Source organism: Chrysemys picta, chromosome 2 (assembly GCF_011386835.1).
Source record: "Chrysemys picta bellii isolate R12L10 chromosome 2, ASM1138683v2, whole genome shotgun sequence".
In the NCBI taxonomy this organism is placed as follows: Eukaryota; Metazoa; Chordata; order Testudines; family Emydidae; genus Chrysemys; species Chrysemys picta.
Window position 1 is genome coordinate 24,204,950 of NC_088792.1, and position 24,504 is coordinate 24,229,453.

At 43.6% G+C, this 24,504-nt stretch overlaps 1 protein-coding gene and 1 pseudogene across 50 annotated transcripts in view; one reads left to right on the forward strand and one right to left on the reverse strand.

Annotated features, from left to right (window-relative positions):
• The window catches only part of ZMYND11 (zinc finger MYND-type containing 11), a 157,796-nt gene that overhangs the window by 41,170 nt on the left and 92,122 nt on the right, over positions 1 to 24,504 (forward strand). For 11 of the 50 annotated variants that reach the window (XM_042858956.2, XM_042859000.2, XM_042859009.2 and 8 more), the window contains exon 2: positions 14,148 to 14,246. The exons of 16 other annotated variants lie outside the window; for them this stretch is intronic. The gene's annotated coding sequence lies outside the window, so the exon portion shown is untranslated. Of the gene's footprint in view, positions 1 to 12,234; positions 12,320 to 14,147; positions 14,247 to 22,204; positions 22,373 to 24,504 lie in introns of those variants that run through there. 23 more of the 50 variants (XM_065582791.1, XM_042858975.2, XM_065582803.1 and 20 more) reach the window with 6 other exon arrangements.
• LOC112058893 (U4 spliceosomal RNA) lies at positions 15,524 to 15,706 on the reverse strand (annotated as a pseudogene).

Here is a 24,504-nt window from a genome sequence, read left to right on the forward strand (position 1 = left end):
TTTTATTGCTAATTTCACGATATCTGATATTTTTCTTAAAGCCTCCACTCCTGGAATCAAGAGATTGCATGAGAATCTCTGTTTTCATTTTTTAAAAAGTAAATTTCTAGCTCTCATGTTTGTGGAGAAGAGCTTGAAAATACCAAGCAAGTGTCCGCTAATGGGTCAGAAACCAGAAATCAAATAAAAAAATCCAAAAGTTATTTTAAAAAATCTCATGATTTTGGGTGTCTGGCTTATGATTTTTGAACACTTGTGGTTGGCAATACTGTTCAAGCGGTACAGTCCTCCTAGAAGGGTTGCAGTTACATCAATATAAATACGCTTCTACAAAAATAGCTTATTCCCATATGGGAATGGGAATAAGCTACACCAGCATAACTGTGTTCATGTTAGGGTTGTACAGTAACTCCTCACTTAACGTTGTAGTTATTTTCCTGAAAAATGCGTCTTTAAGCGAAACGATGTTAAGCGAATCCAATTTCCCCATAAGAATTAATGTAAATGGGCGAGGGTTAGGTTCCAGGGAAACTTTTTTCATCAGACAAGACTATATATATACACATAGTATAAGTTTTAAACGAACAATTTAATATTGTACACAGCAATGATGATTGTGAAGCTTGGTTGAGGTGGTGAAGTCAGAGAGTGGAAGAGGGTGGGATATTTCCCAGGGAATGCCTAACTGCTAAATGATGAACTAGCACTCATCTGAGCCCTCAAGGGTTAACACGTTGTTAATGTAGCCTCACACTCTACAAGGCAGCACAAATGGAGGGAGGGGAGACAGCATGGCAGACAGAGACACACACAGTGTGTGTGAGAGATGCACATTGCCCCTTTAAGTACGCTGACCCCCACTGTGAGTACATTGCCCTTTTAAGTAGATCAGCAAGTTCAGTAGCTGCTGCCAGCAAGCTCCCTCCGTCCTGAGCCCCGTCATGTCGTCCCTCGCCCCCCCGCTTTATGGAGATGGGGTAAGCGGGGGGCAGGAGCAGGGGGGAAGGGGACACCCTGACATTATCTCCCCTTTGCCCTCCACCCCCGCACAGCAAGCAGGAGACTCCCGGGAGCAGCTCCAAGGCAGATGGCAGGAACAGTACTTGGGGGAGGGACAGTTGAACTACCCGGCAATTGATAGCCTGCTGAGCGGTTGCCACACAGGGAACTTAGAGGAGCGGGGAGCTGATGGGGGGGCTGCCGGTCCACCCTGGTTCCAAGCCCCTACCAGCTAACTCCAACGGCTGCTCTTCCTGCAAGCAGTGGACAAAGCAGTGGACAAAGCTGCCAAACAACGTTATAAGGGAGCATTGCACAACTTCAATTAGAGAACGTGCTCGTTTAATCAGCAACGTAACAACAAAACAACGTTAACCGGGACGACTTTAAGTGAGGAGTTACTGTACTGGTATAACCATGTCAGTACAACATTGCCTCTGACCAACATAGTTATACCAGTAAAAACTGTGTGGACTAGACCTAAAACCACAAAAGGCAAAAAGAAAGAGTGACCTGTCAATTTGAGAACTATTTTTTATCATCATCATCATAAGAGATAGCTAATTATGACAGAGGGTCTATAACTCTTAGCTCATGACAAGAGGGGAAAAAATGCTCAAGGGGTTTATCAAGAGATCTGGCCGAAATTGGGTGCAGTCAGCCACAGTGGTCAATGAAAGGCAGTGTCTGAGCTAGTTCATTAAGCTGTAGAAGGGTAGCCATTAATCTTCATTAAGTGTTTTTTCTTCCTCAGAGGACAATCTCCTGGGAGGTGGAGACTGAAACTATCTACCAAAGCCTACTCTGTCTTTTTGTCTTTAGAACAGTGTTTGGGAAAACTGGGGATGGGAGTTAAGTGTGTCTGTGGGGAACAAACGAGGGGTTATTGGTCCCTGGGCAGCAAGCAATACTGACAGGCTGACCATATTTGTCAGAGGGGATATTGGTTTTAAGGGATACAAGCTTATTCACTTTCCTTTTTTATCAGTAGCTAAGCTGAAAATGTCTTATCTAGTTTAGTGTATGAGAAGTGTAAATCTAGTATGTTAAGAAAAAATATTTTTCCCCAATTTTCTCTCTGTTTTAATAAATCTTGTTTTTATTAAGATTACTGTTGTATGGGTAATTTCACATAGATGTCCTCAAAGAGGAGAGAGAAACCCATAGGGCTAAATTCACAAGCGGGGATTTAGGTATCTAAGGGCTTGTCTACACTGTGACATTGTCAACAAAACTTTTGTCTTTCATGGGTACTTAAAAAAGTCCCCCCGCCCCGTGAAAGACAAAAGTTTTGCCGACTCAAGTGGCAATGTGAACACGGCTTTGTCGGCAGGAAGTATTTTGTCTGCAAAAGTGCTGATGAAATACCGACAGAGAGCATTTACACACGCTGACTTTTAGCAACAAGGCTGCGTCGATACAGCCTTGTCACTAAAAGCTGCGTAGTGTAGACAAGCCCTAAGCCTAACGTTTTGTTGCCTCTGGCATTTGCAGAACCACCACTGATCTGCCTATAGTCTTGAAAGTGTCTAAAATTCTTAATTTTCTATTGTTAAAGTCCCTGAGGCTCCTAAATTTTGGCTGGGCATGTACACAGCTGCCACGCACTGACGCTCTATGCCTAATTTGCACCTAAGCACAAGTGGGACTCACAGACTAGGCCTTCCACCACTTAGCTTGCCTTGAGGGCCCAATTTGTTAGGCATTGCTCAACAGATGCCTAAACCCACACAAAAGATGCTGTCAGAGGAGGTGCACTCCTTTTACCAGTAATACAGAGGTTAGAGCACTCCCTCAGGATGTGGCAGACATAGGTTCAAATTCCTGATCCACAACTAGCAGAACAGGAACTTGAATCCAGGTCTACCACTTCCCAGTTGAGTGCCCTAACCACTGGGATATGAAATCATTCTCGCTCTCTCGCACATACTTAGGTACCTGCCTTCCTTTGAGGGAAATAGTTAGGGGGCTTAAGACTCTTAGGCCAAAAGATTCCCCCCCAAGAATTAGGCAACCACAGACAATTCTGAAGTGGGTTTATTTACGGTACCGGGAAGACTGACAAACAGCTTTAAAAATATGGTGCCATAGTGGCCAGTTATATACATTTTTGTATTAATTCATTTGCATTTATTTGTAGATACAGAGACAGACATTGCTATAAGTTAAGAGAGAGCCCTGAACAGAGATAAAAATAAGAACAGTACGTACATATAGAGGTCATTTTAATTGCATTAAATGTTTATGACAACCTTGGGGGGGGGGAGGAGGCGGGGGGAGGTGGGAGGGTAGGGATGAGTGCTTACAGATATTTGGTGGGCTATGAAGGGAGGATTTGTTCTGTTCTAAGAGCTGAGTTACTGGGCAGGCATCGACCATATAAGCTTATTAACTGTTTACAGTTGTTAGTGTCCTTGCTACTGAATGCTACTGAAGCATTCCTGCTTGTTCTGCGGTTTTTGTTTTAGCTGTTAGCTAAATTTTAACTTTTGCCTAACAAGACACACCTCCCTCCTAAGCATTTCCTGAGGCTAGTTTAGGTGGCTCGTGGCTCAGTATGCTGGTTTTTGTGAATCCCTTTTTTAGTCTCCTAATTCTCCTTATGCATTGTATGGGGAGCCTGGTGCCTAATAAGAGGTTGTGCAATGCGGCTGGGCCTAAAAGTTAGGTGCTGCAATGTTCAGTCACCCCCTGGCCATAACTTCTAAAGCGAGGAGCTGAAGGGTAAAGAGTTTCTGGACCCTAAACCTTCCCATTCAATCTCAGTTGAAGGGCATGGAGAAAGGTGGTGTGTCTCAGTAGCTCATATTACTTCAGTGGGAGAAAATGAAAAACTAAAGAAGAGATGAGTTAGCAGTGGTGTTGGCCACAGGGACTATGAAATGATGCACGGAAGGGAAACAAAGAGGATTAGAGATATGATCTGACTTGTTTATGATATAACTGAAAAAATAGGATTATTCAGCCTGGAAAGGAAAAGGGCAGGAGATATCTGCATTGAGATATTAAAAAATACAAAGAATTATGAGAATGATTGAGTCTCCCTCCACCCCCACCTCATTAAACAAGAACCAGGAGTCACTTGATAGAATGGCCTGTAACTTTAGAACAGATACAAATATTTCCTCAACCAGCTGGTGGAATTCTCTGCTAGTGAAGGTCATTCAGTCAAATACAGTGGCTAGATATTTTTAAAGGGCTCAATAATTTAATGACCTAGAATTGCACCTAGGCATGGTAAGAATAGGGTAATCAAATCTCATTATTTAGAAAATAAGCTGGTTTATATCACATCTGGAAGGAATCCTGAGCACACCCACATCTCCTGCAAGCTTTGTGCAATTGGTGATGTTCATTATTGGGTAGATGTTGGTGTGATGTTTTCTTCAGATACCTGCTACTGCCAGGGTTAGGGATGCTGGATTTTGTGTTCCATTATGTCAAATCTACTGCTTCTGCATTATGTTGACCTTCAGCTTTTCAAGTCTTTTGGTGGTGATACTGGCATTGGTCAGGAAGAAAAGAACTCATGGTTTCCCTTTTGAACATGAGTTCTAGATGGTGCCTTAGTTTAACTGGACTTGCCTTGATAGACAGTTTCTTCTGAACTATGTAAGGAAGTGTATTTTATTTCTATATCTTGAGCTGGCTTTAAAAGCTTTTTATTTCAGTTAGATCTTTCATTTCAGGTATGATAGGTGAAATATTTACACAAACAATTGCATTACACATAACTAAGGCTATGATTTGGTGATGGAGGTTGCGGAAGTCACAGGGCAGCGGGAAGTGGCGCAGGACGAGGGATGTGCTGGCCGCCGCCCCCCGCCATCCCCATTGGCCTGGAGTGGTGATCCGCGGCCACTGGGAGCTGCGATCAGCCAAACCTGCGGATGCGGCAGGTAAACAAACCGGCCCGGCCCGCCAAGGGACTTACCCTGGCGGGCCGTGTGCCAAAGGTTGCCAATCCCTGCCCATGTGGTCTGCATGTTTTATATCAATTGGCAAGGAGGAGGGAACTCCCCTTCCCTCTGTGCTGAAGCAATAATGTTCTGGAACTGGTGCATAAAAAATTACACTGCTGAAGTTCTTATGTATCTCCCGGGAAGGTAAAATGTCACAGCTGATGCTCTCAGGAGATGTCTTTCCCTGGACTACTAAAGGGATTTGGACTTCCAGATTCCTGTTGGCATATTTCAAACTAGAGGATTTCCATAAATGGACCTCTCCGCCACAGCTACAAACAAAAAATGCCATGGTCTATTCAAGGAGGGTTTTAGGTCATAATTCCTTGTGGGATGCCCTTCTTCCTTGGCTGAAGAAGCTGTTTTACACATTTCCCCTGATGCCTCTGATCTTCACAGCAGTGAACAAAATCAGAAATGGTAAGGCTAGAGTTATCCTAATAGCGCCATCGTGGTCAAAGCAGGCATGGTTTCCTTACTTGTTTCACTTAGCTCTTTGTCCAGCGATCAACTGCTGCATCCCAATCTGAGAATTCTCTGCCTCAAGGTATGACTCCTCCATGGTTCATGGGATTAGAGTCTGCTTGTTCTGCAGAGGCACAACAGATGTTACAAATAGTAGGCAAACTTCTACCTCAAAAGTGGAGAAGATTTAGTCACTGGGGCAAACTGCAGAAAGTTGTTTCTGAATCTGCCTCACTGCAGCTTCTTCTGGATTACATGCTGCAACTAAAGAAAACAGGACTGTCAGTTAGTTCTTTTAAGGTGCATTTGGCTGCCATAATAGCTTTCCATACTACAGTTGAGGGATTCTTGCTGTTTTCTCTCCCTACAGCTATGAGTTGTGAGGGTTCTCATGAAAGTTCTGAGAAATCTTTTCCCACAGTTAAAGTCCCCATATTGATTGGGAACCTTAATTTAGTTCTTAAAAGTTTCATGAAACCTCCTTTAGTGACCTGCTCCTTACTGAATTTGGAAAACAGCCTTCTTAGTGACTATTGCATCATCCCACAGAATCAAAGAAATTGGGGCCTTAGTGGCAGACCCTCTTTTCTACAAGGACAAGGTTTCCTTACAGCCCAGCCCAAAGTTCCTTCCTAAACTTTTTCTGAGTTTCATTTGACTCAGCTATTTACTTACCATTTTTCTTTCCCAAACATAATTGTAGTCTGGCGACCGCTTTCCCTACTCTAGATGTTAGGAGGGAGTTGGCCTTCTACCTAGATAGACTAATTTTGGAAATCTCCTAGACCAGTAGTTCTCAACCTTTTGGGGCTCAGGATCCATTTGTAAATGTTTATGGCCTGTTGCAACCCAGTGAATAGTTTGTGTGTGAAGGCCTGGAGGTGGTTTTGGTTGGGTCCTGCCTGGAACTCACCCCACAGTGGCAGCTGCTGCAACTCCTGTGCTTGGCTGGGCTTGGCTTTCAGCGTTGCAACCTCCATGGTTGCAGCACCCCTCAGGTTTGGCCTTGCCTCTCGACTGGACCAAATTTGTGTGAGTAGAGTTGTTACCTGGCTCATGGGGTTGCAGTGCCACTCACTCAGATTTGGCCTACCCAGACTCCCGTCATCATGACAGCTGGGCCAAACCTGAGTGGTGCTGGGATCCCAGAGGTTACAGTGCCTAGAGCAGGGAGGCAAGCCCAGTCAGGCCTGTGGGATAGGAGCTACAGGAGCTGCTACTCGACCCTTTGAAACATTCTAGTGACCCAATTTTGGGGCCTGACTGATAGGTTGAGAAACCCTGTCCTAGATTATTCATTTCATTTGCAGATTGATCTAAAGGTTCTGCTGTTTCTACTCAAAAACTATCAAAATGGATTCCTGGATATGTTATTGCTTTACAGTGCTGCCTGCATTTCGCCTCCTTCTGGAGGGTCAGCTCACTCTACAAGGTCACAGTCTACAGTTATAGCTCTAATTAAGAATGTCCCATATCTGAAATCTATAGAGCTGCTACATGGTTCTCAATACATACTTTCTCCCGACACTACGCGCTAGTTGGTGCCTCTAGATCAGTTGTTCCCAAACTGGGGTTCGTGAAATGTTACAGGGGGTTCTCGGGAAAAAATTCCCTAATGGCGGACAGAGCTTCCCTAGGGACCCCGGGCAGCACAGGGCCAGCAGCCTCGGAGCCCCTGGACTTCCAAGAGCTAAGCAGATCAAAGCAAGCATATCTATCACACTGAGGAGATTTAAACTTCAAGACTTCTTATAAGAAATGGAAAGGGAGGTGGATATTTTTTCCTGTTTTTAAAATTAAATAGGCAGCTAGTATTGTTTTTAAAATTATTATGAAGAACAAGTTTAAGCTTTGTTGTAACATGCATTGTTTGCTTGAACTGCTCAAGACCTGAATGCTTATATAAGAGGAACTCTTTCAGTTGGCTTCTCAGATACCTTCATGCTGTTTCACATCTGATACTTCTTGATGAAACATAGGAGCCTTGTCTTATAACAAGCTTATTCAAAGTGATACAAGCTACGAAAGTGAGATCTTGGAAGAGTGTTGCCATTTTCATAATGTAATAAAAATACTGTAATGATAAATAATAATTAATAATAAATAGTGTTTAGTAAGCATGTCATAAAAAAAATTTATAATTCCAAGATCACTGCTTTTATAATTTATACTTAGGTAAAGGAGAAAATCCCTGGAAATATTCTTTTTTAGGAGGGAGTTCGCGAGACTTGACATTTTGGTGAAAGGGGTTCACAGGTTGTTAAAGTTTGGGAACCACTGCTCTAGATCCTATATGGCAGTTGGCAATGCAGTTCTTCAGTTCTCAGTTCTGGACTTGATTCTGAAGCTCCCTCCTCCCTTTGGGGATACTGCTCGGGAGTCACCTCAACTGGAGCACCCACAAGGACACTACTCAAAGAAGAAAGAGAGTTTACTCACCTTGTGCATTAACTGTAGTTCTTAGAGATGTGCTCCACTACCGACCCTCCTTCCCTTCTGTTTTAGAGTTTCCTTCTGAGACTTGGCGGTGCAGAAGGAACTGAGGGCAGTTTGCCTGTGCAAACTGATACAGCCTTGGTACAGGGCACAGGCGGAACAAGCACTGCTAGTGAAAATCTCTGATCGAAGGTGCAGGGGGCACGCTCACACCTGAAGTGGAGCACCCCTGGGGGGCACATCTCAAGAACTACAGTTACTGCTCAGTGTGAAGTAATTTCTATTTGAGCCTAAAGATCAAAAAACTGTCTGGATTTATTAGGGAAGAATAACAGGTTTTGGCAGGTAGAGTAACTTATTTTTGCTAAATAAATTACAGGACAGGACAAAGAAGGCTTCCAAGGCTGTGGGTTTGATTTATGATATCAGATTAATTCTAGAAGTTTTAAACTACATTCCCCTCACCCTCTCCAGTGTGGAGTCCTTGAATGGCATAGACTGGAGCATTGTGTATAAACAGAACAGCTCCTTGTGGACTGCTCACTCAGTCATGTAATATAGTTACAGATCTAGTTTCTTTTGGCAGGAAGCTTGTACAAGCTGTGATCTCAGCATTTTTTTCTTGTTTACTTTTCCTTCCATTTTGCAGGGTTTGTATGTGTTCCATAAAATACAAGGCCAAATTGATGGAACTCTTATGAATAAAAGGGGATGTTTCTTTTAAATTGTTAAATGTATGGCATCAGTTTTAAGGGTTTTCTTCTATTGCCATTCTTAAACTGTCTTGGAGTTAGTCTCAGGGGGTGTTTTATATAAATCAGACTTGAGTCACCAAATAGATTTCATGAGCTGTCTCCAGAGGAAGTCGAGAAGGTGAAATTACAGTTCCAGTAGTGATGCAAATAGCTAGTATGAAGCCTTCAAAGTGCACAAATTAATAGGTAAAAGAATTATCCATTAATTATAAACATAGCCACTATTGGCCTCAGGTAGAATTTTCAGACATGCCTATAAATGAGTTAGGAGACTAAGTTCCATTGACTTTCAATGAGACCTAGGCTCTTAACTCAGGGAGCTTTGAAAATTTTATCCCCTACCTCTTGACCAAATAGAAGCTATCACCAATAAAGTACCAATGAAAATGCTTCATAATTTAGATTTGTGCAGTTTCATTTTTGCTGTTGGCCAAGAAAGGGGATTGGTGTTGTTCCTTAGATTTAATTAAAACGAATTTCAAACACAAACAATTAAGAAAATATAGTTGAAAAAATATGCAGAATTCAAGTTGAGAATTTGAACATCAGACCATTCACAGGTTATCCCTAATTCAGCCATTTTACATATACTTTGAATATGTTAGATATAATTCTTTATACTGCAGAGTGAATTAATCTTGCTATATGTAATCTAACTTGAAAATTTCTGACTTGCGTGTGGGTAAATTCTTGACGGCAATTGTGCATTACAAGATTTTTGTGTTTAAATTTCCCTGTATGCTTTTAATTGAAAAATATACACGATATTGCTTCTGTTTAAAAGAAGGGTAAAATTATTTCAACATCATTCAGCAAATAGTGCTCCTGCATTTTCTTGACTTCCGACTACTTTAAACAGGTGGAACAAGTTAGGTTTCTTCAGTTTTTCCAGAGGTGTTCAGGTTTTGGCTGAGAACATGCATGAGAACTTCCAGCCCTAACGTATTGAAGTATTTAGGGGTTTGGAAAGTTAGAAGTCACTGAAAGTAGGACTATGTGAGCCATAACTATGGCCCTGATCTTGCACCACTGAAGTAAAATATAGTTCTGCTATTTATTTCAGTGGCAGCAGAATGAGGGTTTAACTGAATATGTAAGTTCTAGTAAATTTAAATAAAAATTAGAAAAACTTGAATATGAAAACTGTTCAAGTGCACAAAGATAAAGAATGGGAATAACTTTTACCTTGATCCTGCAGTATGCATAGACCCTACTCCAGGTGCAGGGCTCCATCTGCAATGGAGTTTTTAATTTGTAAGAAATCCATTCCGACAGAAATTAAACCAGGATTCTCTACATCAGGATGGCTATTTAGTGAGCTTATAAGAAATTAAAAACAAGCCCTTACAGTCAGTAGTGGCAGTAGTAGTGTGTGTGTATATTTATATGTACAATTATAGTAAACTTACATGGTGGTAAAGTCTGCATGGTTCCTGGCCCCTACTCATTCTTCTTCCTTTTTAGATCCCCACAGCTCAGAGTTCCCATGGAGCTCCTAAACCTTGGCTCTGGCTTCTTTTACAAAACTGTTGAGCTCCTAACCTCAATAGGGTTTCTACTACAATCTCAGCCTTCAGATAGGGATTTCAAATGCAATGTCCATTTCAGCCTCAAATACATCATTGCTACTGCATTAGAACAAAATATAATATTAATTTTAGCAACATTGTATAGTTAGAAAGAGGTATATTGAGTTTTTGAGGGAAGATGTTTACAAAAGCCCTCCACTGTCATGTTTTCAGGAAATAATATCAGCTTATCTCTGAGTATTATTTCTTGTTCTTTAGTAACTTAACATGCTGTTTTTGTAACACATCACTTTAGAAGAAAATGTGCTTATTCCAGTAGTTACACCATGCCTTTATTTAAAAACAAGCAATCCTGCCCCAATTAAAAAAAAATCCAACAAACATGCACCTTGTGAGAGACACTAATGAGAACTTTTTAGAGGTGGACAGGAAGAGAAAGCAAAGCTGTCTTTTTAAAGGAAATTTGTATATTGCACAATTTCCTGTCTCTAGCTATAAGGAAATGGTGCTACACAAACAATTAAATAGAAAGATTAGAAAATCACACTTACGGTGTGTGCCTCCTACTATGCTCTTGCCTTTGAAAACCAGATTTTTAGCCTTCCCAGCATCCTCTGGGGCAAATCACGGCTTCCTACTCCGAACTGGCTGGCTAACTTCTGTCAACCAACTTTTTTTCCCCGGCATGTTTTACTTTTAGGGTCTAATTCTACCTTCTGTTGTTAATAATAATAATAATAATTATTATTATTTTATTTGACTATAGGTGGAGCTGATAGCACCACAAATTATTAAAATTGGCTAATGCTTTCCATCATAAGACCCTCTTTTCAGTTGTGTAACTCCCCCCCCCATCTCCTTCCTCCTTGGATTACTCGGGAGCAGGCAGCACTCAGCTGTGTGCTTGGGTGCCTGACATGGCAGTAAAGGAGATCCTGAGTATCCCTGTGGTGATGTTGGATAGGTGCGAATCCTCTCCCCACCTCTCTGCTGCAGTCCTTTTACTTGTACAGTAAAGAGATTAAAATTGGCAGTGCCTCCACCTGGCTAGGCCCTATACACACTCACTGACATGCCTTTGGGAGCCTCTAGGAATAAATGAGGTAATCTGTGCAATGAATCTAACTAAAAAAAAACAATTATAAACAATATACACTTAGATTAGAGTTAACGCGCCTTTACTTAACTATTTAAGTAAACATAGTATAACAGACTGAGATTGAATGCCACTACTAATTTAGATCAGCAAGGGGCAGTTTGATAAATCATAGAACCATAGAACTTGGAAGGGACCTCAAGAGGTCATCTAGTCTAGTTCCCTGCACTCATGGCAGGACTAAGTATTATCTAGACCAGGGGTCGGCAACTTTGGCACGCGGCTCGCCAGGGTAAGCACCTGCTGTTTTATTTACCTGCTGACGCGGCAGGTTCGGCCGATCGCGGCCCTCACTGGCCGCGGTTCGCCGTCCCGGGCCAATGGGGGTGTCGAGAAGCGGCGCGGGCGTGCCTACCCTGGCGTGCCATGTGCCGAACTTTGCTGACCCCTGATCTAGACCATCCCTGGCAGGTATTTGTCAAAGTTGCTCTTAAAAATCTCCAGTGATGTAGATTCCACAACGTCCCTAGGCAATTTATTCCAGTGCTTAATCACCCTGACAGGAAGTTTTTCCTAATGTCCAACCTAAACTGCTCTTGTTACAATTTAAGCCCATTGTTTCTAGTCCTCACAGGATAATGAGAAATTTTTTTCTCCCTCCTCCTTGTAACAACCTTTTATGTACTTGAAAACTGTTATCACATACTCTCTCAGTCTTCTCTTCTCCAGACTAAATAAACACTTTTTTTCAATCTTCCCTCATAGGGCATGTTTTCTAGACCTTTAATTATTTTTGTTGCTCTTCCCTGGACTTTCTCCAATTTGTCCACATTTTTCCTGAAATGTGGCACCCAGAACTGGACACAATACTCCAGTTGAGGCCCAAATCAATTAACAAATGCAGTTTAGAGTAGTAAATGAAACTTATATAACTTGCATTTACACTGTCACCATTTATCCCACTCCTGAGTGTACACTCCTCTGGATTTCAGAGTTCTAAACTCTTGCATGGGTGTGCTTGAAGATCTTGAAGCTGGGGACAGCAGTCTTTTGGTCCAGTGAATCAGTCCAGCCAAGGTAACAAAGGGCAGAACATTTCTAATTTGGGATCATTCCAAGCTCCACACCCGCTCTGAAGATTAGAATTGTTTTAACCAGATGTCAGCAACTCTGGGTTCTGGTTAGATGACAAGACTACTCCACCTCTTTGCAGACTCAGACAACCCTTTGAAGTCTCTTTGCTGTCCCCCTTCCTTTTGCAAACACTTTCCCAAACAGCAAAGGCAGTGGTTACTCACACTGCCTGCACTGCAGGCCTTCCTCAGTCAGTTCTGAGCGGAGCAATTGGCCTGATTCCAGTGATGCCCATCAACAGCCTCTGAGGCTCCTGCTTAATCCAAGCCCCAGCAGGCTCTCAGTAGCAGCTTCTGGCTTCCTTGTAGCAGCTCTTGGTATGGGCAGAGCTCCACAAAAGCAGTCTCAGCTCTTCTCCCTGAACTCCCCGAAGAAGTGGGCTGTAGTCCACGAAAGCTTATGCTCTAATAAATTTGTTAGTCTCTAAGGTGCCACAAGTACTCCTGTTCTTCTTTTTGCGGATACAGACTAACACGGCTGTTACTCTGAAACCAGCAAAGGAAGTTTCTCTCTCTGTTCCCCAAGGCATCATGGGCATCGTAGTCTCGAAGGCTGGATTGCAGCACTCAGGATCTTCCCAACTGGAACACTCCCAATTAAGTTCTAAGACTCCTCTAGTGAAGGGTGCCTACAGTTACTAATGTCTTTGCCAAATTTTAACCATTCATTGGGGCGTGTGTGTGTGTGTGTGTGTGAGATTTGTTAATCAGGCTTGACTGTATTAAATAGGTGAAAAGTACAAAGTTCAGAATGCAATGATTTACAAGCCTCTAATATTAAATGTATACGTGGAATACAAAACAGGAGGCGCACAAAACTGAAAAAAATATCTAAGAGGAAAGAAAATGCACCTTTAACTGCCAAAGCATTTTTTGTCCTCTTATGGCATTATCTCTGTCCCTAGCTAGATGGTCCGCTGGCTATAAGCTAAATGTAGATTCACTGGATTTTAGCTCTTCTGTTGCTTCCACAGCTATTGCTGAACATGCATTTTGCAGCTGGGCTCACAGTAGTAAATGAACAATTAGGCTGTCTACTCTAGCCATTCGAGTTTCCCATGAGAGCAGTTCCACTGGAGGTTGCAATGGTGGGAGCATTAAGACAGAACTCTCATTGCTGCCATTGTTTTAACAACCATGCCATTTAGACTTGCTCTGAGTTAAAATGCCTGTGATTGGAAACCCTAGTGAAGTCCACAATAGCACCTGCTAGATAAGCTGCACCAGTGGAAGCAACAGTCTAGTGCAGATACTGCTCTAGAAGCTTTGCCAAAAGGGGATTTGCTGCAGTTTAATGAAGAATTAAACCTACAATAACTTTAGATGGGAAATCTCATCTTTTAAAGGAGAATGGCAGACTGTTTTAAGCAAACAAACAAACAAAAAGCCATGTTGAATTACCTCCCACTCATTAACAGAATTGTGTATGTAAAAATTTAAAACATTACTTTAACCTTCCTTTCCTTTACTTGCCAAACCCTGAGTTCAGTATCTGCACTTTTCCTGCAGCAGATGACAGCACTAAAACGTGAGGGCCCAATCCTACTTCCAAGGAAGCAAAATTGGTGAAATTCACAAATTTTCACACAGACTCTTCAGATCCCCAATTTCAGAGCAAGATTGAGTCATATTATAGCCTATAGAGGTGTTGATGCGATGGGATGTTGGCATCAAATGCTGTGAGGTGTGAGATCCTTAACTATCATTGAAATGATTAAACTTACTTTTTAAAGGACAAGGAAACTTTTCCATTCACATTTTATCTGTTTCAGATCATGCTCAAGAAATCAGAAAAAAGAGTTAAGTCTTATATTAACTGAAGCACTGAAGTGACAACTATGGAAGCACAAATAGAAAACAAGTAAAAATGAGTTGGATATATTAAATCATTTTAAAATGAATCCCAATGTACAATAAATACAAAGGGGATTTACACTTGGTAAAGGAACACCAGATACAGTAGTAGATATAATTAGAGGTGAAATCATCTTAAATTTACACTTAATTGTGTTGAGTAATGGAATTGACTTAGCTGTGTGCAAAAATAAAAATAATGAGATTATAAGAGTGGTCATATTAAAAAGTAAGTTGTGAGGGAGACTTGGAGAAACAAAGGCCAGCTTTCTAGAATCATAGTCTCTTTTATCAGGTTATGGAATAGCAAATCAGAACTACAAGTAAAATGGTAAAGTAAGAAGTTTTATACAGATCCAGGAATGAACATCTGTTGCCTGGCCACATGTTGAGGATGCACATTCAGCAAATAGCAAGTTAAACCCACTCCTCCCTTTCCCCACTTTTTCTGCTGACCATCCTATGAAAGTGAAGAGGAACATGTAATGCTAGACTCCTGGACTGAAGTGTTTCAGGTACAGCCTCTGAGGCTGAGTGAAATAGACTAGTATCTTCACACTCAACATCACACACTGCAACTAAGTAGTTCAATGTAGGAGCTCCAGTAATGCAGGTTATTGCATGCATTGTCACCCTGAACCAGAAGGAGATGAGAGACCAGATGCAGAAAGGAAAGACACAGATTGGATAAGGGTGGAAAGACAACTTTAACCCTAGCATTTTTTCCCCCAAATAAGTTCCCTGACAAATATTATATGTGTGATCAAAATTTAGAGTCAACCACTGAAGTAGTTACCAGCCTCTCTAAGAACACCCAGAAAGCTCCATAAAATGCCAGCTTTCAAACCAGTGCTTTGAGGGCACTGTTTCCACTGATGAAAATAATCTTGAAGACTGTATCCTGTGTCAACAAAATATGCCTAAACAGAAAAGTTTGCAGTGTTGTTGTAGCCATATTGGTCCCTGGATATTAGAAATACAAGGTGGGTGAGGAAATATCAATTATTGGACCAACTTCTGTTGGTGAGAGATAAGTTTATAAAGTAAAAACTATTTCCCCATGCTAATTTTTCCCCTACTGTTACTCACACCTTCTTGTCATCTGTTTGAAATGGGCCATCCTGATTATCACTACAAAGGTTTTTTTTCTACTGCTAAGCCCACTTTAATTGATTAGTCGTGTTAGAGTTGGTATGGCAACACCCATTTTTTCGTGTTCTCTGTGTATATATATATCTTCTTATTGTATTTTCCACTGCATGCATCCGATGAAGTGGGTTCTAGCCCACGAAAGCTTATGCCCTAATAAATTTGTTAGTCTCTAAGGTGCCGCAAATACTCCTCGTTCTTTAAGCTTACCCAGAGCTCTTATCCAGACCTCTCACCAACAGAAGTGGGTTCAATAAGAGATTTCAACTAGCAGTAATCATGCCTCAGATTAACATCATTGGCTATGATACTGCCACTGCACTACTACTCACCCAGCTTGTCTCTCTAAACAGAAATGTGTCAGTCAACATGGCCTTGCATTTGGCAGAATCGTGCAATCTTTCTAGAAAATATCATAGAGGTTGGGCTACAAGCCTGACTTCTGCAGAGACTTTTGCTGCTCCAGAGAAGCCCAAATGAGAGTGCTACAAGAGATCAAACTAAATTTGTTCCATCTGGGAGCTTTCAATCCCACTCCACCTAGCAACAGATGGCCGAGTCTCTCTACCACTTCATTAATTATACTCCAGTAATATGCTCTTGAAGTGAATTTCCTTGGATTATGTAGTGACAATTTTTGTGAAGTCCAAGCAGCATGGTCTGAGTTCCTTGTGAAAGACGTTTTCAGAAGTTTGTATGAGACTAATCTAATTAGTAGGTTTAGCCAGGCTTTAAGTTTTGTGTGTGATCACAGAAATGGCACACTGTTCAGTCAGACCCTGTGCTTTCTCAGGGTGTCTATACTACCCGCCGGATCAGCGGGCAGTGATTGATACAGCAGGGTTTGTTTTATCGTGTCTAGTCTAGACGCGATAAATCGATCCCTGAGCACTCTCCTGTCGACTCCTATACTCCACCGCCATGAGAGGTGCAGGCAGAGTCAACGGGGGAGTGGTAGCAGTTGACTCACCGCGGTGAGTAGGTCTAAATACGTTGACTTCAGCTATGCTATTCACGTAGCTGAAGTTGCGTAACTTAGATCGATTCTCCTCTCCCACCCCCCACCTCCCCGTGTAGACCAGGCCTTAGAAGTTGACAGTGCAGGAAATCGGCTGTGCAGGGGGAGACTCGTTGAGTCTGTGTGTCAGAGCTCTACCCCTATTCAGCCATGTTCAGATCTGTGGGAGGAAGAAAAAAAAAAGATATGGACTGGCAGAGGAGAGTTCTCAAATATCTGAGAATGGAATCCCATTGCTAAGGCAAAATTACCATATATATCTTCCCTCTATGCCTGCAAGTGGATAAAGTCTGTGAGTCTAGGGCCTTGTCTTCACTTACCGGCAGGTCCGGCGGCACGCAATCGATGTTCTGGGATCGATTTATCGCGTCTGGTTAAGACGCGATAAATCGATCCCGGATCGATCCCGGAAGTGCTCGCAGTCGGCGCCGGTACTCCAGCTCGCCGAGAGGAGTACGCAGCATCGACGGGGGGAGCCTTCCTGCCACGTCTGGACCGCGGTAAGTTCGGACTAAGGTACTTCGAATTCAGCTACGTTATTAACGTAGCTGAATTTGCGTACCTTAGTCCGAAGTAGGGACTTAGTGGGGACCAGGCCTAGGAGTGGAATGCAGTATGCTGAATGGCCAGATAGACACCTTTAACACCTTGCAGCCCTGGATAATGATATCTGGAATTGTTCTTGGGGTTTGCAGGGAGTAAACTTCCTCCTTCCCTATAGGGCCTCTCTACACTGTTATCAGACATATGACAGTAGTGCTAGAAGGAGCAACTCTGAGTAGCACCTGCCCATGGTAAGGCAGAGTGTGGTGGTGCAGGAGAACAAAAGTGGCTTAACTCTGCAGTTTATGGTCATGGTTTATGGTCAAGGATACTATGTATTCACGGAAGTTCACGGATTCCTTGACTTCTGCGGCCAGGGCTGTGCACTCCCTCCTCCGCTCCCAAACACACGTGGCTATGGCAGTGGAGCTCCAGCTGTCATTCCTCCCCCAACCCTGCTCCTAGTTATTTTTAGTAAAAGTCATGGGCTCCTGTGAATTTTTGTTTATTGCCCGCAACCTCTCCATGACTTTTACTAAAAATAACTGTGACAACATCTTAACATTAGTCACATGTCTGCAAATTTCATCTCAGAGAAAGTGTGCCACAGCACCAGAGGACACTACCAAAACCAAACTCTGTGAAAGTGACAACCACACAAATTGAACAGTACGTTTACTGCACCAGGAAAAAAATCCATGCCAGAAAAATAAACCCAGTCCTCAACCTCCCCTATGACATCCAGTACTCCTAGAGTGTCTGGAAGGCAAATTGACACAGTGCTTCCCAATTCCTGCCTGTCTTCTCTTGACAAATTGTGGGGTGAGGAATTCTATGGCACAAGCAAGGACTGAGGCAGAGTTTGCTGGAGGTGGATTGCTACCCTGGTTTGACAAGCATTTTTGGCTGTCTAAGCTCTGAGCATATTTCTTGGGGTTTTCAGTCTTGCTCTGCCTTGACACCTTGGGCCTGGAAACAGCATCTATTCTGACTCCTCAGTTGGTAATGAAAAGCTGCTTGGCCTCTGTATTTGGTGTCTGCTTTCCCTGCAGTTATGTCCCTGGCATTTTGGAACTAAAGTCAGTACTGAACAGTATCAGAGCTAAGTAGTGTTGCTTGTCTGTCTTGAGAAGCTCTCTTTCAACAGGTTTCAGAGTGGTAGCCATGTCAGTCTGTATCAGCAAAAACAATGAGGAGTCCTTGTGGCACCTTAGAGACTAACAAATTTATTTGGGCATAAGCTTTCATGGGCTAAAACCCACTTCATTGGATGCATGGAGTGAAATATACAGTAAGCAGTATATGTATTACAGCACATGAAAAGATGGGAGTTGCCCAAGGCCGGTGCAACTCATTAGGCGACCTAGGCGGTCGCCTAGGGCACTAGCATTTGGGGGGCAGCATTTCGGGTCCTTCGGATCTTCGGCCGCCCCGGTCGTCGTCGGCATTTAGGCGGAAGGAGCTGGGGCAGGGGGGCGCAGGGACGGCCGCCTGCAGCAAGTGGGGGGGGTGCGGCACGCAGGGGACCCTCTCCCCGCCTCAGCTCACCTCTGCTCTGCCTCCTCCCCTGAGCACGCCGCCCTGCTCTGCTTCTCTTCCTCCCAGGCTTGTGGCGCCAAACAGCTGATTGGCGCCGCAAGCCTAGGAGGCTGGAGAAGTGGAGCAGCGACGGCGTGCTCGGGTAGGGGGCGGAGCAGAGGTGAGCTGGGGCAAGGAGCTGCCGCATGGTGGTGCCTCAGGGCAGGGGGGGAGCTGCCGCGGGAGGGGGTGCCTTAGGGAGGGGGGGGGCAGAGAGCTGCCACAGGGCTCGGGGGGGCGCAAGGTGGAAGTTTGCCTAGGGCGCGAAACATCCTTGCACCCGCCCTGGAGTTGCCTTACCAAAAGGGGGGGTCAGTGCTAACGAGGCCAATTCAATCAAGGTGGAAGTGGCCCATTGGCCAAACCAGACAGTCTCTATGCAAAAGAATAAATGGACACAAATCAGACATCAAGAATTGTAACATTCAAAAACCAGTAAAAGAGCACTTCAGGTTGGGTGGGCTGTCAGTAAGCGAGGACTGCCTGTCTCCCAAGTGTGTGAGTTAGGGATTGTCCTTCAGGATAGGTTGTAGATCCTTGATGATGCGCTAGAGAGGTTTTAGTTGGGGGCTGTAGGTGATGGCTAGTGGTGTTCTGTTACTTTCTTTGTTGGGCCTGTCCTGTAGTAGGTGACCTGTTGAGAATAGGCCACTTCTACCTTGATTGAATTGGCCTCGTTAGCACTGACCCCCCCCCCCCATTTGGTAAGGTAACTCCCATCTTTTCATGTGCTGTAATATATATACTGCTTACTGTATATTTCACTCCAGGCATCCAATGAAGTGGGTTTTAGCCCATGAAAGCTTATGCCCAAATAAATTTGTTAGTCTCTAAGGTGCCACAAGGACTCCTTGTTGTTTTTTCTCCTTCAGCAGTAACACTCCATATGCTTGGAAAAATAAATGATTAAATGCTGATAAAAGATAGCCCTCTCCCCCACGATCCCCCCTCAGCTCATTGCTCAAGGTATGACTTCTGGAGGAGGGTACCCTTTGTCTGCCTGACAGATACCTGACTTTCAAATGACTCAATATGCAAACAGTTTTTCCTTAAAAAGGAGTTCTATAGGTTCTGTTTGTATTAATAAATAGAGTGAAAAGTCAAAGAGAACATCTGTGACAAGCACAAATATTAGAACATGTTCAGGCGGTCTTTGGTTTTATAGAGAGCCACAGAAACTGATTCAACTGCCTCTCCTCAATAAAATATAAAGCCTGGTAGAGGCATAATAGTTCTAACAAACATCTGAGATATAAGTCCCATTGCTAGCAGCAAAATTATAATTTACAGTTGAAAGATAGTCAATTATGTATATTCTAGAGAACGAGAAGAAAAGGAAAAAAATAAACTGAAAGCTAAGTTCAGTCTGCAAAAAGTCATCAACTTCTGGTTCTCTCTCACACCTTAAATCATCATGCCAAATGACTTACCTTTATTATTATTGGAGAGCACCTCGGTTTTTTTGCATACGTTCCTGAAACTTGGAATTAAAAATGCACATTGTTGTTTGTGTTGTGTAGTCCTGGCTTTCTGTGGAATGATGTGTCCACACTTATATCCGCATGAAGAGAGAGATTTATTTCACTTTTGTATATGTTAGCACATTATCTATAAGGGAAAAATCTTTTGTATCAATTATACTAACCAAAGACTTAAGATTATTCATGTTCCCTCTGTAGCTTATTTGCCTGGTCTAGAAGCAAAGTTTATTTCATTATGTGTTATTGTAATAACACACAGGCACCCCAGTCATTGACCAGGACTCCATTGTGCCAGATGCTGTACAAACCGAACAAAAAGGAGGTCTCCTCCCCAAAGAGTTCACAGTCTGTGTGTTACAGAACAGACAAGCCACTTGACTTCTGGTACAGAGAGGAAAATTATGATTAAGAAGGAAGAGGGATTATTTAGCAACATTTTGGAGGAAGAGCTAGTATTCATATTTATATTTTCTTCCTTTTATTTTCCAATGCCTCTGCCCCAGCCAGTTGTTTTTTTGTTTTGTTTTTAAGAGAAAATTGCAGAATCAGTAGGAATCATCTGCACGAATTACAGCCAAGAAGGTGAACGGGAAGTACCTATTTACCAAGGAGGCATCTTTCTTTTGTTGCCACTGTTAATATAAGTGTAGTGGTGAATAAGTGTCTTCTATATGTGGTAATGAGCTTTCTATAAAATCTAAATGGCCCTGGAGTTAGTTTTGATGAGCTGTCTTTTGCTGAGGTTGTTTCTTTAATCAAGATTTGCAGACCCTCAGTGCTGTTGAACAACATAAAAGCTATTTCAAAATAGTACAGTGCTACATCGTCTTTCTAGATATGGGTGTTTTGTTGATGTGGAGGCTAAAGCCTGTCTACATGAGAAAATTGCACTGGTTTATATTGGTTTAAAATTACACCTTTTGTTAAACTAGTTAACTTTCTTCATGTGTAGACAAGGCCTACGTGATTTCTCCTCTTGATTTTCATGTGTAACGTTATTAAGGGTGATAGTAGGGTTACCATATCTCATAAATAAAAAAAGAGGACCCTCCACGGGCCCTGACCCCGCCCATTTCCCCACCCATAGCCCCGCCCCAACTCCGCCCCTTCACCACCCTAACTCCGCCCCCCCCCCCCCCCCCCCACTCCCAGCCACGGGGAAAGGGCTGCCCCAGTGCTACCGGCTTCAGGGTTTGCCGGGCAGCCCCCAGACCCTGCGCCCCAGCCGGCGCTTCTCCAGTGCAGCTGGAGCCCGGGAGGGGAAGCGCCCAGCCGGGGGCGCAGGGTCTGGAGGCTGCCCAGCAAACCGTGAAGCCGGTAGCGCTCGGGCTTTGGGCAGCCCCTATGCCTCCGGACCCTGCGCCCCCAGCCGGGCACTTCCCCTCCCGGGCTCCGGCGGTGCAGGGTCTGGAGGCACGGGGCTGCCCGAAGCCGGTAGCGCTGGGGTAGCCCGGCTCTTAAACAGAGCCGAAGAGTCGGGGAGGAGCAGAGCCGCCATTTTCCCGGACATGTTCGGCTTTTTGGCAATTCCCCCCGGACGGGGGTTTGACTGCCGAAAAGCCGGACATGTCCGGGGAAAAAGAGGACGTATGGTAACCCTAGGTGATAGTAGACATGAGAGAGTGTACTGTTCTGGATGTACGTAATACCTTCTAAACTCCCAGACACTGGAATATACATAGTTTATTGCGTTTGTACAGGTGAAAAAAACCCAAACCAAATGGAAGCAATTAGCAAAAGAACAAATTCACATCTAACAGCCTAACTACAGTAAAATGCATGAGACATTACACGGAGAGAAAATTACTATGAGTGTATGCAAATTGGCATAGCTCCTTTGCCATCTGAGGATTTGGCTACTTCTTTTCACCCATGCTGACCTACGCTGTCTTATAGTAGAGTTCTCTTATTCTCCAAACTTTTGTCACCCAATCACAATTTGTTCAGGGAATTCTACCAGTCAGGAACCAAAAATATCCCTTCCCATTTTCTATGGAGGAATGAAATTATTTGCCATACAGGCCCATGGATTTCTTAATTGATGTGAAATTCCAAATCCAGGGGGAAAATCCAGGATTAAATTCTAATCATGTACATATTTATATTTGTATTAGACACAAAATATCACACACAAGAATCAATTTAACATTTAGACAAAAAACTCCTTTAGCAGTCTCTAACTGCAGTTATATATCTATTATTTCAGCTTTCTTGGCATCTACTGTTAATGCTGCATTTCAGCTTTCGTTATAGACCTGTTTTCACTCACTCATCAGTTTCTCAAAAATTCTCCATTTGAGGTGGAGCCCGGTCCCAATAGTTTGGGCAAAATGTCTTCAGCTGGTGGAGTTAAGTAAACAGGAAAGAGTTCCAGGTGTGTTTTTTAAAATAATCATGCAGCTTTTTGTGGCTTAATAATTCAAAATGTCCAAACTTGAAAACCTCAAGCATTGAGGGATAGTGAAGGATAGTTGCTTATTAAGCAGTGAAGGATAGTTGTCTGTTAAGCTTGAAGTAAGTGAATTTTAAATGGACAACAATATAAGTAATTACTGCACATGCATGAAAGTGATTTTTTTAAACAAAAACAAAAAACCATAAAGTTCTTAGAGGTGTTTAGTAACATTATTGCTTTTGACAGTACTGGTTGTGCAATGTCTCAGTGCCAAATTGTGATGTGCTATCAGTAGCTAGGTTTGTTCATGTATCTACAGAATTTTATACTGGATTTTAAAAAAAATGGAATTGCAGAAAAAATTCCACAGAATTCCATAGTTCTTCATACTGTTTTTTGTGTTTCTACCAGAGTACCGCATTTTGTAGAGTCATTCAGAAACTTCTACCTAAATTTAAGGTGGCAAATCCAAAATAAAGCATATTCAGGAAAGGCAAAAGTAATTATTTTCATAGCAATATAAACTTGCTTACATTGTGAATATGTCGTATTTAGTATTATTAGGCTGACGTGTCCTTTTTCAGTATACAGTGTACTATATGGATATCAGGAAGTTAAAGGTTTTCATTACTTATTGCATGAATTGTGTACACATGTGACAGCCTAGCTATTATAGGGTTGCCAGGTGGTTGAAAAGGGACCCTGGCGGCTCTGGTCAGCACCGCTGACTGGGCTGTTAAAAGTCCGGTCAGCTGCAAAAGTCCGGTCAGCTGCACAGCCGGGCTGGTGGGCTCCCTGCCTGGCTCTGTGTAGCTCCCGGGAAGCAGCCGGCATATCCCTCAGGCTCAGGGGAAGCCATGGGGGCTCCACACGCTGCCCCGGCCCTGCCCGAAGTACTGTCTCCACAGCTCCCATTGGCCGGGAAATACAGCCAATGGGAGCTGCGGGGGCGGTACCAGTAGGGGGCAGGATGCAGAGCCCCTGTGGCTGCCCCTCCCCCTAGAGCTGGAGGGAAATGCCATCCACTTCCTGGGCGCCACCTTGAGGTAAGTGCTGCCCGAAGCCTGCACCCCGAAACCACTCCCATGCCCCAATGCCCTGCCCCAGCTTGGACCCCCCTCCCAAACCCAAACTCCCTCCCGGAGCCCGCACCCCCTCCTGTGCCCCAACAACTTGCCCCAGCCTCGAGTCCCCTCCAGCACCCTGAACCCCTCATTTCTGGCCACACCCCAGAGCCTGCACTCCCAGCCCAGAGCCCTAGCCCCTCCCACACCCTAACTCCCTGCCCCATCCCTGAGCCCCTCCCACTTCCTGAACCCCTTATTTCTAGTCTCACCCCAGACCCCACAGTCCCAACCCAGAACCCCTATTCCCTCCCGCAGCTCAACCCTCAGCCCTACGCCCCCTCCCGCACTCCAAACCCCTCATTTCTGGACTCACCCTAGAGCCTGCACCCCCAGCCCAGAGTCCTACCTCCTCCTGCACCTCAACCCTCTGCCCCAGCCCTGAGCCCCCTCCCGCACCCAAACTCCCTTCCAGAGCCCGTACCCCAGCTCCCTGCCCCAGCCCAGTGAAAATGAGCAAGTGAGCAAGGGTGGGGGAGAGCAAGCAATGGAGCGGGGGGGGGGGATGGAGTGAGTGGGGGCTGGGCCTCGGGGAAGGGGCTGGGCAGTCTCTTGCCTATGAGAAGTGTAACTGTAGCATTTCCTGTTTTCTTTCATTTAAATTTGCAGCCTTCGTATTCTCTTTTTGAATTAATATATTAAAGACTTTCCACTTACACTAGCTGCAGACTGTTGCTGGACTGCTCTATTGCAACATAGTTGTTATACAACTCTGTTTTTTGGTGCGAGGATCTGGGAGAGCTGTCAACAGATGTCAACTTAAGGGACAAAGGGCTTGCTACAAAGCCAGCGAAAGTCAATAGAAACACTCGTTGCGTTGACTTTAATGGACTCTGGATCAGTTCCAAAGTGAATACACAAAGGTAGAAAAATCTCAACAAACAGGCTCCCTTGCTCTAAAAATTAAATGATCTGATTTTCGTATAATAAAATAGGGAGGAAAGAACACAACAAGAAACTGCTACTTTTTCTCCTTATTATCTTAGA